Source organism: Strix uralensis, chromosome 10 (genome assembly GCF_047716275.1).
Source record: "Strix uralensis isolate ZFMK-TIS-50842 chromosome 10, bStrUra1, whole genome shotgun sequence".
Taxonomy (NCBI): domain Eukaryota; kingdom Metazoa; phylum Chordata; class Aves; order Strigiformes; family Strigidae; genus Strix; species Strix uralensis.
Window position 1 is genome coordinate 1,899,158 of NC_133981.1, and position 14,980 is coordinate 1,914,137.

Here is a 14,980-nt window from a genome sequence, read left to right on the forward strand (position 1 = left end):
TCAACCCAAAGCACTCAGTCCAGAGCAAGCAAGAGCAATGGCAAATGACAACATCTCCACTCCTCTTTGCTTTGCTTACGAAGGTCATTCCTTCCACAGCTTTAGCTGCTCTGAGAAAAGAATAGCAACATGGGGCATGGGAAGTGATTCCCTGGTGTGCCCAGCATGCTGTGGGGGTCTGAGGCAGAGGGAGGAGAAAACATCAACTGAGAGGCTCTGCCCTTGCCAAAGTCAGGTAGGTCCACGGCTTGGTGCTGGCTTACGCTGGAATGAACCCGTGTGCTGCTGTCTGCTGATCAGGGGTGTCAGTGCTAGTCCTGGGTTTTTTTTTCCCCATTATTGCTGGCTTTTGCTGGGTTTTGATGGACACTTCCCACTTCAACACCAAGCCCCGCTGATCTCTTTTGCATTTTTATCCTTATTTTTGTAGAAGACAGGGATGGCTGTTTCTTCTCTTAAGAAGGTGGGAAACCGAGGCACAAAGAAGCAAGGACCCAATTTGAAAGTTAGGCTGAGAGCATGTCACAGGTAATATGTCAGCAGCCCTTGTCTAGAGGATCCTGGGACAAATCGGCACTGCAGTCTCAGTAGTGTCCCTCAGCTACGTGAAGGAAGCTAAAGAGACTCCTGGGAGTTTTTGATGGCAGTGCTCACTGAAAAACCCATTATCACAACTGGATCAGATCCCTTCTCAGCTTTCACTCCTTTCTCTCCTTCACCTGGTACAGCTGTCTTTTCATTTCAGGAATAAGCAGGACTGAGTCTTTGAGATTCAGCTGCAGGAATCAGATCCCAGACCTTGAGTTTTGCAGGTTAATCCCATCCTCACCACCAAACATCTGATTCCCCCAAAAGAAAAATCAGGGTTAAGATCATTTTAGAACCATAATAGAATAAATAAATGCAAATCTTTGCAGGAAGGAAAAAAACAAACCTTGATAGCTATCAGACACCAGCTTACGTGCCTCTGGGAGAACCAGCGGAAGAAGCCAGAGTTATGAGCACTGGATGGCTGGAGGAATTCTGCTCTTGCTATTAATTTTGTTATGCTGTTTTTGCTTTAAAATGCACGTTCAAAGGAAAAAAAAACAAAAACAAAAAACACATAACAAAACATGCCAGTGCTTTCCTCTTTGGCTTCAGGACCTCCTGTTGAGGTTCCCTCATCACCATAGAGATAGTATTGCTTGTTAGGCCTAAGACTAGCAGTTGGAATTCAAGTGGACAAAAAGACCTAAACAAACCCATTATAAATCCCCAATTACTTTCAAACTGTCAGGCTTATTAAAAAATGTAAATATCCTTCTCGTTCTTGCAGAGAGTGTATAAAAATGCATGAGGCTAAAAGTCAGCTGAGCTGAAAGGAGTTGATTTCTGAAATAACTTTGCTGGGAAAATGGCAGAAGTTGCTCCTGGGTGGCAGAGGGAGGACAAAGTATAACCTGCCTGAGCCACTGGTCCCATTCATCCTTGCTGTTGGCATGTTGCTGGTGCTACCCTGCCCTACTGGTTTAATATAACTTTTTAGGCTGATTTTCTGCTGTTTTCAGGAGATGGTCATACAGATCCAACAGAGGGAATTTCTACCAGCTGATACAAGTTGGACCCCAGCTGCAGGTGGCTGGAAGCACCCTGTGCTTTTCAGTATTTACCACTCACCTCAATGGAGTAGTTTTTCTGTTAACGTTTTTCTCCTGCTTTTTCCTCCTTTCCCTCTTCTGCAAATGGGAAGGGCATTTCTCTTGTTCTTGGATTTGGTCTTGCCCTGACTGCACAGGAGCTTCTCGTGAATCTCTCTTTAGAGCAAAAAAATAATATCTCCTTTCTCACCACAGGTCACTCCTGGATTCAACAAGGGTTTGCTCCAGCAGCTGGGATTTCCCAGCCATGCAGCAGAGCTGGTATGAGCCCTGCAAGTTGGTGAGGTACCTTCCATTTTCTTCAACATGATTCACATTGAGGACCTCCTTCCCCACTGCTATGCTATCCACAGCTACCAATGGCAGTTCTCAGGAGGGAACGTTGCCCAATAAAGGAAACAAACTTCATGTGTTAGTGTTAGGCAGATTCGAGTGCAGTCATTCCGGCGGTAGAAAGGGGACAGTGTTGCCCACAAACTGGGGAGAAAAACAATATTCCTTCCGCTCATCTCAAAGCCAAAGATCTGGGACATTGGCAAAAGGGCAAAATGATCCCTGGGGAGCCGTTGAAAGGCAAACTGGTGTGCCATGGTTGCTGGGAGGTCTGTTTTACTCTGTAGGAAAAAATATCTCACTCAATTATCTCTCAGGCTGAAGATACAAAGAGTTCTTGCCTGGAGGGAACCCTCCTTGTCTGGTCTCTTGTATATCACAAGATATAGATTCCAAATACAAGAACATATTTCATACAGTTGCCCTGCTTCGGAGCCCAAGAGTGAGCTTTCTTTGATGCTAAATTTGTAGACTTTATGGCATGCACCCGTGATGACAGGATGCTCAAGCCAAAGGCACAAGAGCTTACCGTCTAATAAAAATCCAGGAAGAACAGCTGGATGTTAGACAGCAATGAGATAAATTAGTGTAAGATGCAGTAGTTCAGCAGGTCAGCAACCTCCTTGTGGTGTCCAGATTTGGTAGGCATCATGGTGAAGGAGGAAACAAGAAAAGATTTGAAGGCAGAATATTAACACAGGCTGATAGAGAGCTTCTCATGAGCAGAGGGGAGCAAGGAGAAAGCGTTAACATCTTTGTGTGGACGTAGGATGCGTAGCAGTGGCATGAGGTCTTGGTATGTACTGTAGCACTGCTGCGGCACTGGTAGTACTTGGGGAAGGGGAAGGAAGGGCAGACCTTCAAAGGAAGGTAAGGAATTTAAACATCTCATTATACATGTATGCCAGCACATGATATGTGACTGCCATATTTTATCTAATAACATGCATATACCTCAGAGGTGTATACAATAAAAGACGCAATGGTTAGCTGTTTAATTAAAGAAGGAAAACTGAAGTGATAACATTAAAAAAGCTTAATTGCTATTCTGATCAATCATCAGCAGGGACTAGCTGAAAATGCTGCTACCCTAGAATCTCACTGAGTCTTTGCAGGGACTGCTGAACTTGGCACTTCTGCCTGTTCTCTGGAAAAGCCAGATAGTGGAATCCCCCTTTTCCACCCATTTGCAGGTGCTTTGGCACTAGTTATATTTTTGTCTGGATGCTTATGAGAACCCAGTATTTTAATTTTTGAGCATTTGAAGGCATCCCCAGGGCCTTGGCAGCAGCATTTTCCCAGAGAAACTCCTGTTTGAAGGAAGAGCACTGTGGAAGATGCAAAGGCAAAATCTGGCCTTCCTGTGCAGTTCTGCTCCACACCGCCTTGACCCCCCGCAATCAGTTCCTGATGTGGAGCGGTTTGTAATATCCCGGTGATTGCCCTCTCAACCTGGCAATCCTGCAGGGGCCTGCCATCATCTCTGGCCTGACCGAGCAGCTGAGATGTTTTCTGCCTTGAGACTTTAGATGATGCGTTTTCAGAGTGAAAGGACAACGAGAGTTGACTCCGTATTAATGCCAAACTTTAAATGTTTTGACTATAAAACTGAAACACCATTACCTATTCCCTGCAGAGCTCCTCTCTCTCTCTCTCTCCTTCCCTTCTCCTCTCCACACTGTAGCCTTTTGTATGTCTCAGGCATTAATCCCTCGCTGCCGGGGTGTGTAAATTAAAGAATAATAGAGCTGCAGAGGCATAAGCTTGCTATGATGGGGAATGTGTTTGTATGCTAAGAAGCAATTTCAGCGAAAATTAACTCAATTTCATCTGAAATAGTGAAGACCGGCATAAGCTGGCAGATCCCTGAGGACGGTAAAATTACTTCGTCAAAGCTCTGCTTGCTTAAATTAACCAAGCAAGCACTCCAGGTTATTGGCGAGATGCAGCTAGTAACTAGGTTTTAATAAACAAAAATAGCTTTTTGGATAAATAGGGAAAGTGCAAAGCATCTTATGTATTCTGCTGATGTTTTTATCTGTGTGTCCTGAGCAGCAAGACCTTCACATTCCTTCAGGAGCTTTTTTCAAGTCTTCGTGTCCAGCTGATCTCTCTTCAGAGCCTTTGCAAACAAGTATGAATCAAAAAGTGGTTTTGGAGATGATGTTGGATAAACATTTTCCCAGCAACTAACAGACTCAATGGCTCAGTTTGCAACATCAAGGTATGGTAACGACAACAATTTTTAGAGGTATTTTGTTCTTTTTTCAAAGTCAGAAGATGACTATTACTGGGTTTATGGATATTAAATTGCTCAAAATATGATGTGGTGTCAGAACAAGGATTGCTCTACATTGTCACCGGTACAGCAGATTCCCCAGATGAGCACATCGCTGCCAACAGGCAAGTCATGGTGTGAGCTTTCTCCTCCAGCTGGGAGCTCGGGTCCAAGGGGAGGGAAAAATTTCATCATGACAGGAAGAATGGCTCAAGGACAATCTCAGAGGGCTTGTAAATCAGCTGAGAATGTGCTGGTTTTTATAATTTTTTTGTGTGTGTTGTTTTTTTTTTCCTATTAATAGCATTTCTAAGCATTGTGTTTTGCAAAAAGACTTTGCTGTTGGCGGTTATGATCATTAGGAAGGGCCTTCTGGAAAATGGATGTTGGGATTATTCTTTCGCCTCTTAGTCCACCACTGTCAGGAAGAAAGGTTGTTTCTTTTGGATCTCATTCCTACAGGTATTGTGATGTTGGTTTTGGGACTAGTATTCATCAGAAAGAAGAGCTTAAGAACCTATCCATTGGAAGGGAATATGGAAAAGCTTCTCAGAATTGTAAAAATACATAATCTCCATTGACTCTCTCTCTTTGCTTCTCTCCAAAAGAGGCCATCAGTATTCAAAGAGCACTTGATAGTTAAAAGCTTTGGGTATATGTCATCAGTACCCCCATCGGAAGGATGGATTGTTCCTTCGTGTCTCAGCCAAGTCATGATTTCTGGCACTGGGAGCCACTTCTGTTCCTGGCTCCAAGTCCCCAGAGGACTATTAATGGTTTATCCAAGGAAAGGAGAGTTGCAGAAGAATCAGGCCAGCCAAACCAGAGTATGAGGTGGAACCCAACCACACAGGGACAGCACTCCCCCGGTTGCTTATTTGTCCCCTCCCTTCCTACCATAAATCTCAGTATCCGCAGTGGGGAAAGCAGCTGCATAAAAGATTTGCTGAGCCATCCACTCATTAAAGTGTTTCACTGGCAAAGAAATACTTTCTCTCACTGTTGCATATTTACACTTTGGAGATTGCTTGTTAGGACAATCTGAGGTTGTATTTTTTAGCTGTGCTGGTTTCAGATGTCAGGAGAAGACACTTGGTTAATAACCCACTGTTACTGCCATGAACTGCTGTGCCCTGACTTGGGAGACAGCTGGCAGCCCCTCTCCTCATAAACAAAAACACAGGGTAGGAAATACAGGGCCAGCTCCATGTAAAATCACCTCTCTTTGATAAGATTAATTGCAGAAATGCCACCAACTTGTCATTAAATCCAGAAAATGCATTTGGAGCAAGGGATAAATTGCCCAGGGAGGCAGTGGCTCATTCGGACAAATGCAGCCCTCTGAGACCTTTTGTCACAGCACTCCTCCATCGGGTTGTCTGTCACTTTTACTTCTTTTCCCCATTAATGCAGTGACTGTGGTCAGAAAGGTGCCAGCTTTAAAACAACACCCTCAAAAACAGCCACGAAAAAAAAAAAATCCCTCCCCCGCCGCCCCCCACTCTCACCAGCCAGGCCGTCCGCTTTCGCAGAGCTCCTATCTGCTCCCTGCATGCTGCTCCCGTGTCGTATCTGCTCCCTCCGCTGATAAGACCCAGTTCATCTATTGTCAGCCCCGCTGAGCCAATCTAGCTGCATTCGAGCGAGCTGGATTTTGTTCTGCATCACGTATCAATGACAACTTCCAGCTACGGCCTTGCTTTAAAAAACCTTGCCGGTGAGGGTGCATGGAGCTCGAAGAGCGAGGCAGATCTCTAAGCACAAAGGGAATTCAAAGCAGCTCAAAACAGGCTTTGAAAATAGAGCAAATATGCTGTGGAGGCCATCAGGAGAGACTAGATAAACATGGGACACCAAGATAGCCGCGGGCTAGACTGCTGTACAGTACCGTACCTGGAACAGGAGTGTCAGTGGATACAAAACGTGGTAGTAGCCTGCTATAAAAGCAGAAAAAGGATGATTTGTGATTAAGGCACAGCAGTGACACTGAGTGGCTGGAGCCTGTTGCAAGTGATCTTCGCTCTGGGCTCCCTTCCTTGCAGTGCTCACCAGTCATCTTGACTGGAGAGGAGATTTTGCATGCCAGTCGTCTTGACTGGAGTGCAGGGAAATCAACAGGGTCCCACACCTAGACCTTTGCAGCCCTTTGGAAATCTCCCCCAGTGATGTGGCAGTCTCTGGGATGGGAAGCAGAAGGGACTTGTCTCTCGAGTTGTGTACAGACTGCCTCTAGCTAAACAGGGCTGCGTTGCAGCCAAGGCCTTGAAGAGCTACTATAATTTGAATAATAAATAAAATGTAGCCTTCAACTGCAGTTTTATTAACAGGATGACACATTTTAAAATCAAATTACTTTGATACTCTTGTCTCGGAAGAGTCAAGATGCAGGGGAAAAGCCAATTGCATAGGTGCTTTGCAGATTATGAAACTGCTCAAGCTGTAGTTTGTGTGTATTTCACCTTTAATGAACCTGCCATTTTATGAGTCAGCACTGATGGGAAATGCAGTGGTTGTCTTTCAGGAACACCTTACGCTTTGTCTCTGCCTGCCAAGATGTCACCTCCTTGCTCTTTGCTCTCTTAGACTGCCATGCTTTTCTTCAGCCCTTTTAGACTTTCCCTACTCAAAAGATTAACCCTACAGTCTCACGCTGGAGAACTTACTTCAGCTGAAGAGAAACAGCAGTACAAGACAGATAAGAAAGTAATTGTACCCTGAGGAAACGTGAGGAGTGTCTGCATCATATACTCTTGCTTTACAAAATAGCAGCTACTTATGCAAAGCAAGCAGCCCTTAAATCCAAGACTGGCTACATGGAAAAGCCATCATGGCAGTTACCTCATTAGACCTCTATCATGGCTACTTGGAGCGGTTTCTGTCTCATCCTTATTTCAGTTTTTCACCGTCAGAGATGGTGTGTCTCACTGATTGCCTGCACTATGTTGTGGCCACGTCTCTGGGTTAGGGCAGATGAATTGTGAAAATCCAACGTGAGAAGCCTGAGGGGAAGAGAAGGGAAAGGAGGGTTGAGATGAAGCATCTTGTGGTGAGGAGATGGTGGCAGATCCAAGACAGGGTTTAGACCAGATCTAGGCTTGTTTCCCCCACGAATCTCCCAAGGCTGCCCAGAGGAATCACACAATTTCCAGGGCTCTCAGTACAAAAGCCTTCAAGCTAAACATCACAAAAAGTGACTCACTGGGCACCCCCAGAGATCAGAGGCACACACGCAGTAGGTTGTGCCCTTCATCCTTGCTCTGGAAGGGCCATGCTTGCGTGGAGAAGGATTATGGACATGCAGAAAAAAAGATTAGATAATGTCATGGAAGAAAATCCATCAAGGTTTATTAACCACAGAGATCCATTATTTCAGGTGGGAAATACCGGGCCCGAGGTCTGTGGGAACAGGTAGAGTATAGAGCAAAGCAGACCCAATAACTTCACCCTTTCTGTGCCCTTTCCTTGCTGCTATCAGCAACACGACAGCAGGCTGGCTGCATGTTTGGCTTTGCTCACTGCAAAGCTCTCTCCTTTGAACCTCAAAGGTAAAAATAGTCAGAGATCTCTGACTCGATTCACACAAGTGTCTTTCAGATGGGAAAAGCTTTCAATTGCTTCCAGCCTGGGGCCAGGACAGTATCAGTGACCATGAAGTAGAAGACTCCACATCCCATATTAACCAGTCACTGCAGTCTTGTTCTCTCTTTTCCTTGCCTTGACTTTGTTTTTTTTCAGTCTCTAATGAAGCACAAGTATCCGGAAGGAAGGCATGCCAGGGGTGAGAGGGAAATGGCCTTCTGATCTCTCCTCTTGAAGGAAGATTTGGAACATTTTAATAAAGTGGATTAAGAACTCGGACACAAAAAGTAACCTGTTTCTCTGTGACAGGTGCTTTAATCTTCTCCCTGAGCTGCTGATAAAGGCTTTCCTTAAAGAAACCTCCTGAACACAAAAGGGAAAATAAAAGAATGGCAGAATAGACTGAGAGGTGCAAGATGTTTAAAGGCACCCCAAAAAATGAAGCTGCTTGGGTGTTAATTGTGTTCTCTTTTCCCAGAGCCTGTTTTCCTCTTTCGTTTCAGATTTTGGATCAATGCTACAGGCTGCAAAGCTAAGGCAAGGAAGGAAAAAGCCTTTGATTAGACAATCTGAGTCGTAAAAAAGGTATTGAACAAAAAGTGCAGTCAATGAGCTACTCAATACAACAATTAGAAGGTGAAACTTTTTCTTTCCCTTTCGAAACAAGACACACCTCTGCTGCGCTGGAAGGAGGTGGGTGGGAGGAATTTTTCCCATTCTGGTTCCCAATTGTCTCCTGGACCTGTTCCATTTCAAAGGAGAATATGACCTATAAAGCTGGCCCACTTTCATTTCACCCAATACAGCCTATAAAACTATCTGGCATTTAAAGAGACACTCCTGGTGTTTACAGTGACAAGCTTTCTGTTACAATAAATTAATAAAGATGTAGAAAAATGTCTGTACAAGTGTTCCTGGAATATTTCTAATTACAGCATCTTTCCAACAGTGCTGGCAATGTAAATGGTTACACAGCTGAAGCCTTGCCCAGATGGGGAACCCCACTGTGAGAATAAAATCTGAGCAGGTTGAGTGGATTGGTCTGACATGCTAACATGGTAAGTTCATGGATTTTTTTCCTGTCTCGATGATCATTATGACAATTATAAAACTGGATATCTTAAAAAATAGTGCCCCTTCTGAAAGTATTTTCGAACATGGGAGCATCTCAGGGTGTTGTGGTTGGTTCAGCACTTGGCGATCCTGAATTCCTCCAAGCAGCTCCACAGAAGCCAGTGTCACTTGGCAGGAAGGTCAAGTTATGTGCCCTGTGGGTCTTTGCAGACTCATGGCTTTGGCCAAGTCCTGCAGCATTCAGAGCAGTGTAGGTTTCTTGGGCTACATTTTGAGCTGAATTTGGTTCAAGAACATGGTGTCTCCTTCAGCCTGGACCATGCCTACCCCAATCTGAGACAGTCCTTGAGCTGCCTTTGCTGTGGTTGCGCCAGAGGCAAAGGGAGTCATCACAGGCTCCCTCTGAACACGGGCGAGCAGAAGGCAGGTGTGAGTCAACTCTTGCCCACCAGGCAGCCACAGATATCAAAGCAGCGTGAGTCCCAGGGGGACCTTATTTATTCTTGATGCTTCAGTTTTAGCTTGTCTTCGCTGCCTAGATCTCACAGCAGGAGGGGAACTGAAGAGTTTCTGCTTCTCTCTCCCTCACAGTTTCAGATGCATCTACAGCCATTTATAGCCACAGGTCATGGCAGCCAAATAGAAGTTGGGTTCACATCTCAGCTGCGCCTGATTCTGTAAGATCAAGTCTCTCATTTTTGCACCTTCACCTCTGGCAGGCTGCAGCCATTCCCTCCAGTCCCTGAGAGGGTTTTGCTTCCTGGTTTCCCCTCCAAGCATTGACTGCCTGCAAAAAGTTGGGGCAGGAAGGGTTAACCTCCATTTCTCTCACTCCCTACCACACAAAAAGGCACAAAGATTCCTCTGCACTGCTGCTTCTCTTGTTCCGCTGTGTAAAGGGAGAAAGAAAACCCCAAACAAACCAGAGATAAAAACCTGGTAGGTTTTATAGATCAGCTGCAAAAGGAAAAGCAAGAAGATGGAGCAGAGGGCTGGGAGGGAGCAGCCCTCAGCTGGCCCCGCAGAAGCGTTCCTGTTCACCTCTTTTGCTATATCATTTACTGTCCTATAAACACAGCTAAGCCCTCGCATCCCTGCACCTCACAGAGCACTGCACCTCATTCCTGGAAAGCACGTCTTCCTCTGCCACCCATATACTCCCTCCTGTCCCAGCGAGGGCTTTAGAGGGCAACCAGCAGCCCCACTGCCAGCCAACACCTTCCTCCTGCAACACCCTGCTTAAGTGCCCTGTTTACAGCCACAGATTCACAAACTACTTGTTATTTTTTCTTACACCTTTTGCCCCTTTCTACCAACCCTTGATAATATCCTGTCCCTCCCCATCTTCCTTTCTGTGCACTATGGTGACCCAAATTGTCCTTTTAGGGAGTCCTATTCTTTCTGATTTGCAAAAAAAGAATGAGTCCAGGAGCTTTGAGATTTTTGTTTTCAAGCACATATTTTGTTTTGATAAACTGCATTGTTTTGTCTATAGAAAAGTATTAACTGCTTACATCTATTTTCTCAAAGACCGCACATGAATATTAAAAGGGATTTATTCCTACAATGGCTTCGGGCAGTTGAGTAATCCATTATAGGCTATCATATCACACTGTGGTAATGTGGAAAGCTGGGAGTCCCTCCAATAATATTTATTAGCAATACAGGCACATTTTCACTTTACGTTTTTTTCCCCCCTTTCCTGTGATAAGTTCACGTATAAAAATATTCATTAGTTTCTTTAAGCTGTTGCTTGATTTTAATTATGATGGTGATAATGATGATTTAAAACAATAAGCGAATTTCACATAAGTGATAGTGACCTGGTTTATTGTATTTATTTCAATATACACCGGGACATTCAAATTGAGATCCACAGGCCACCTGGACAGTTCATTTGGCCAGTATTTCCCTCCCTCCCTCCCTGGGGTCTCACATGGCCCCAGCAAAGCAGGAGCCCGGAGGAGTGGGCTATAGGGCAGCTCTACTGCTGCAGACCCTGAACCTGCTTTGGGCATGGGGTGAAGGGGGCTAGGAGGGTGGGAAAAGGCTTATCTCCTTCACCCTTCAACAGGCAACAGTCATGGGGAGAGAGGGGTCCTCACTCAAGTCTCTAACCTCACCATCAACCTCCTGTCTTCACATGTCAGCCGCTCTGCAGACATTTTGGTTGCTTTTCTCTTGATTTCTTCCACAGAAGATTTTGACCTTTCTTCCACCACTCCCATTTTAACTTGAGCTTTTCATTGCTTTAAGTCTTTGGTGGCGATGTCTGGTCTTCACTCATCAACCAGAGCTGGAGCTCAGCAGTCATTTCTGTGCCTCGCTACACTGAGACACAACAGAAACTCCCCCTTCATTACTCCAGAGCGATCTCCCAGAAAGGTGCTGAGCCGTGAGGATGGGTTCTCTGAATTGCTTTGTTATTTCCCTGGGGAGCCAGCCAGCAAGGACAGCAACTGCAGTGACACCAGCTCTCATTCCACTGGGACCCAAGCCAAGACCGGCTCCTTGTTTCACAGAAATTGTTGAGTCGCTGCCAGAGGCTAACGAATGGTGGTCAACAGTGGACTGACCTTCCTCTGAACTCACGATCCCAAGGCGAACAGCTCCATTTATCCAGAGCCCACTAATGCCAATCAGCTCTTCTACATTCACCTTCAGTCAGATCTGGCTAGGAGGGCAGTTTGTTAGTGATTTTGCTGACCTTGGATGGATGCAGGCCCACAAAGAAAACACTTGCTTTCATCTCTGCTTGCTCCTTCTGATTATACACAAGACACAAACAGACCATGACCTGCTGACAAACACATCCTGAAGATGCAGCGTGTAAGAAGTCCACATCATCTTATATGACAAGCTGCTGTTACACTGTACTAGGTGTCATGACCTTGGAAGGAGCCTATGAGACAAAAGGTTTTCTGCAGAAAAGTAGATCTTGGTTGAGCTGTGTTACAAGCCTGAGACAGTGAGATGATCTACAACAGCTTTGGTGAGTAACAGTAATGGGGTTGTGTGGAGTGTTCATTTGTCCCCTTGGGTCACCCAGGGCTTTTCAGCCCCCTTCAGAGGGATTTTTACTGTGCATGTGTGTGGGGAGAGGCTAAAGAATGGGGGTGGGTGGGGTGGGGTGGGAGCATCATTGCTGCCCTGTGCCTGACCTCACCCAACTCCAACCTTTTCCTGTGGTTCACAGCTGTGTCTCCTCTCCCCTCAGTTGTCACTGCCCTGTTATGTGGATAAAAAACTCTGATCTGAGATTTTGCCAGAGCAAGTCAGCTCGTATTTACGCATGGCCACATGTGGGACCAACATCTGCAGGTGGAGTTGGGCACGCGTGTGGATGCAGATGGTCCGTGGTGTGAGTGGGAGGATGGGAGTGTGCACTAAAACAGCAGGCCTCACCTCCATGGCCCCTTTGTAATTCATTCTTCAGCCAAAACTCCCTGGCCTATACTTGTGACATAATGATTGTCTCCACAGCAACCAATTATGATGATATAAATAAACCCTTACAACATTATTACACTGCATAGTGGAGAGACGGAGAGTGATGAAAAACAGGGGGCTGGGGGGGGAAGAAATAGTTGTGCAGATTGTCAAAGATAATTCTAGTTGGCTGTGAAGGGAGTAATGACCCTAAATTATATGCAAACAAATGGTGTTGTTTAAGATCCTTATTTCTTAATAGTAATAATTAAGAAGAAGAGCTCTCATCCAGTGTCCAAATAGTTCTCATGAGGAAGCACCTTATGTCCCAGATGTCAGTGTTCAAACTTGCAAATCGAACCCAGGTTGTTCTTTTCTTGCTGGGCTGACACCAAAAGCTGCCCAAAGCAAGACATCTGTTTTCCTGCCTTTTGTAAAGACTTATTTATGAGAATGCCCTGGCTTTGGATGAACTTCTTTGGCTCAATATTGAAGTGTGGCTAATTTACACAGACTGCATGGTTTGGGAAGGAGTTGCCTTGGTTCCTCAGGTCATCTTTGGGCATCCATGCATTGCTCTCTGCTTGGGAGCAAGTGCTGCAATGGAGCCTATCTGTGGGCTCTCTGAGGAGGAGGGTCATGTACTCCATGAAAGAGTGCTCAGGAGAGGCAGAAGAGAAGTGGATAGTTTCCTTGTGTCCTCATTCTTCCATGTGAAGTGAAATTCTGCATCTCCAAAGGTGTTTCTCACCCGTCCCCCTGATCCCAGTACTCTCCATTTGCTCTTTGCATTGGTCTCCAGCCCCTGCCAGATGAAACCTCTTCACCTTGGTTTGCTGGTGGTGGCCAGCAACCTTGACTGACCAAGGTCAGCCGGTCCTGCTTCCTCTCCCCCAATCCTGCCTGCTGCTGAATGGCTGCTGGAATCTCAGTGGAATCAAGATACAATACCCTGTGGCTTTAAACACATCTGATCTCCCTGGATGGCTGCAGAGGACTTCAGTCTCCTGCCTACATGTAAAACATGGCATGGATTTTTTTTGGTGTCTTTTCTCCCACCCCCCCACCCCCCCGCCCCAGTGCGGTGTTCACTGAACCTTCCACAAAGTCCCAGATCAGGATGTAAATTGTGTTTCCCCCACTGTAATAACATGATGCAATCCCAGCGTGAACCGGCCACTTCAGTTCAGTTGTTTGTTCAGCACCAGCTGGGTTGACCTCAACAGTGGACCTTGTTCCCAAGGCCTCAAGAGCAGTTTAAAATCCAAGATCAGGTGCCTGCGTGCTGTTGTGGATGCAAGCCTGGGCACATTATGCTGTGAGGGAAGTAGCCTCACGTGAGTGAGCTGTTCCCTCAACCAGCTGCAACGGACTCGTTAGCCAGCAGCCATTTAGGTAGTGGCACTGCAGCAACTCTCAGTCAGAAAAGGCTGATTTGGGCGGCTCCCTCTCCACACTGAGAGTGCACTGATCAGGAATAGAAATACCATTAATCCCCTGCATTAATACCAAGAGCTTTGATCATCTTTCCCCATTATCACTCCCTTGCTGTTAATAAAAGCGATAACCATGGGGGAGAAGAGAAGGGGACTGGACTAATCAGTTTGCAGCTGATGATGCTGTAAGTAAACTGAGAGGTCTGGAGACTGGGGAGCTGAGGAAACCCCGGAGAGATGGTGTTAAATAAACACTTTTGTTCATGCAGGTTGGAAAAATGAGACAGTCAAGGCAACTTGGCCTTAGTGACAGTGCTCCTGGACTATAAAGGGGAGCCCGAGATCCAATTTCTATCAGGAACTTGCTACAGGGTGTGTTTCTCTTCCACCTAGAGCAGTTGGCTGGATGGCTTCAAAGTTTGTTTGAGTTGGTGGGGAAGGGGAAGGGAGGGCCCTATGTTTCCAACCAGTAATAGATACTTACGTGTTCCTTCTCCTTCCATCTCCTTCAGGTTCACACATGACCCGAGCTCCCTAGTTACATTGCATCTAGCCTGGAGTCTCAACTACAAAAATCATGCCCAAGCTTTGAAGAGACTTTTCTTGGGTGGGGAGTGGAGACAACGTATTTCCCTATGTGGATCCTTACTGGTAGCTCAGGCAGACTGAATGAAACGGATAGTGATTGATAGTATTTGCTTATGATGGCTCCTGATGGCATTTTGAAGAAGAATGGGGAGGATAACTAATTTGCTCACCAGAATCTTAGCTTACTTTTGAAAAAAATAATTGAGTCTCTTGCCTTCATATTCAAAAGATAAATGTGCCTTGAGAATGGCCAATTGTGTCTGATTGTGTCTGCGGAGAGCCTGAGAATAATGAAAAGCAGGTGCATCACTAGCACATTAGTTACAAACTCTCCTGATAGGCACTTAAGTGGTCCCATTATTAACCAGCCACTGCAGGACTCAAAGGGCAGGGACATCCCTGCCATAAAAGTGCAAAGGATCTATTAGAAATGGCACCGCATTCTGATCTTGAGTGTCTCACTTATGTAGTACATCTGGATATTGAGCAGAACCTGGGAGAGTACCAACAGCTTTTGTTTTTGGACTGATTGTGCTTGATAGCAAGGCTGGGAGAAGAGTCCGGGGGGTACTCGAACCCAGACAGAGTGGGGAACCACGACAAATGTCTGAGTCACTGCAATG

General features: G+C 45.7%; 1 long non-coding RNA gene across 2 annotated transcripts; it reads left to right on the forward strand.

Moving 5' to 3' along the window:
- Positions 1-285: 285 nt before the first annotated feature.
- LOC141947584 (uncharacterized) lies at positions 286-14,611 on the forward strand. Of its 2 annotated transcripts, XR_012630205.1 has the most exons (8): positions 286-528; positions 1,836-1,925; positions 4,029-4,197; positions 8,334-8,415; positions 8,780-8,888; positions 11,161-11,896; positions 12,101-12,225; positions 14,282-14,611. It is a non-coding gene; the product is annotated as an uncharacterized LOC141947584 (long non-coding RNA). The 2 variants fall into 2 exon arrangements; XR_012630206.1 differs by lacking the exon at positions 12,101-12,225.
- Positions 14,612-14,980: the final 369 nt, after the last annotated feature.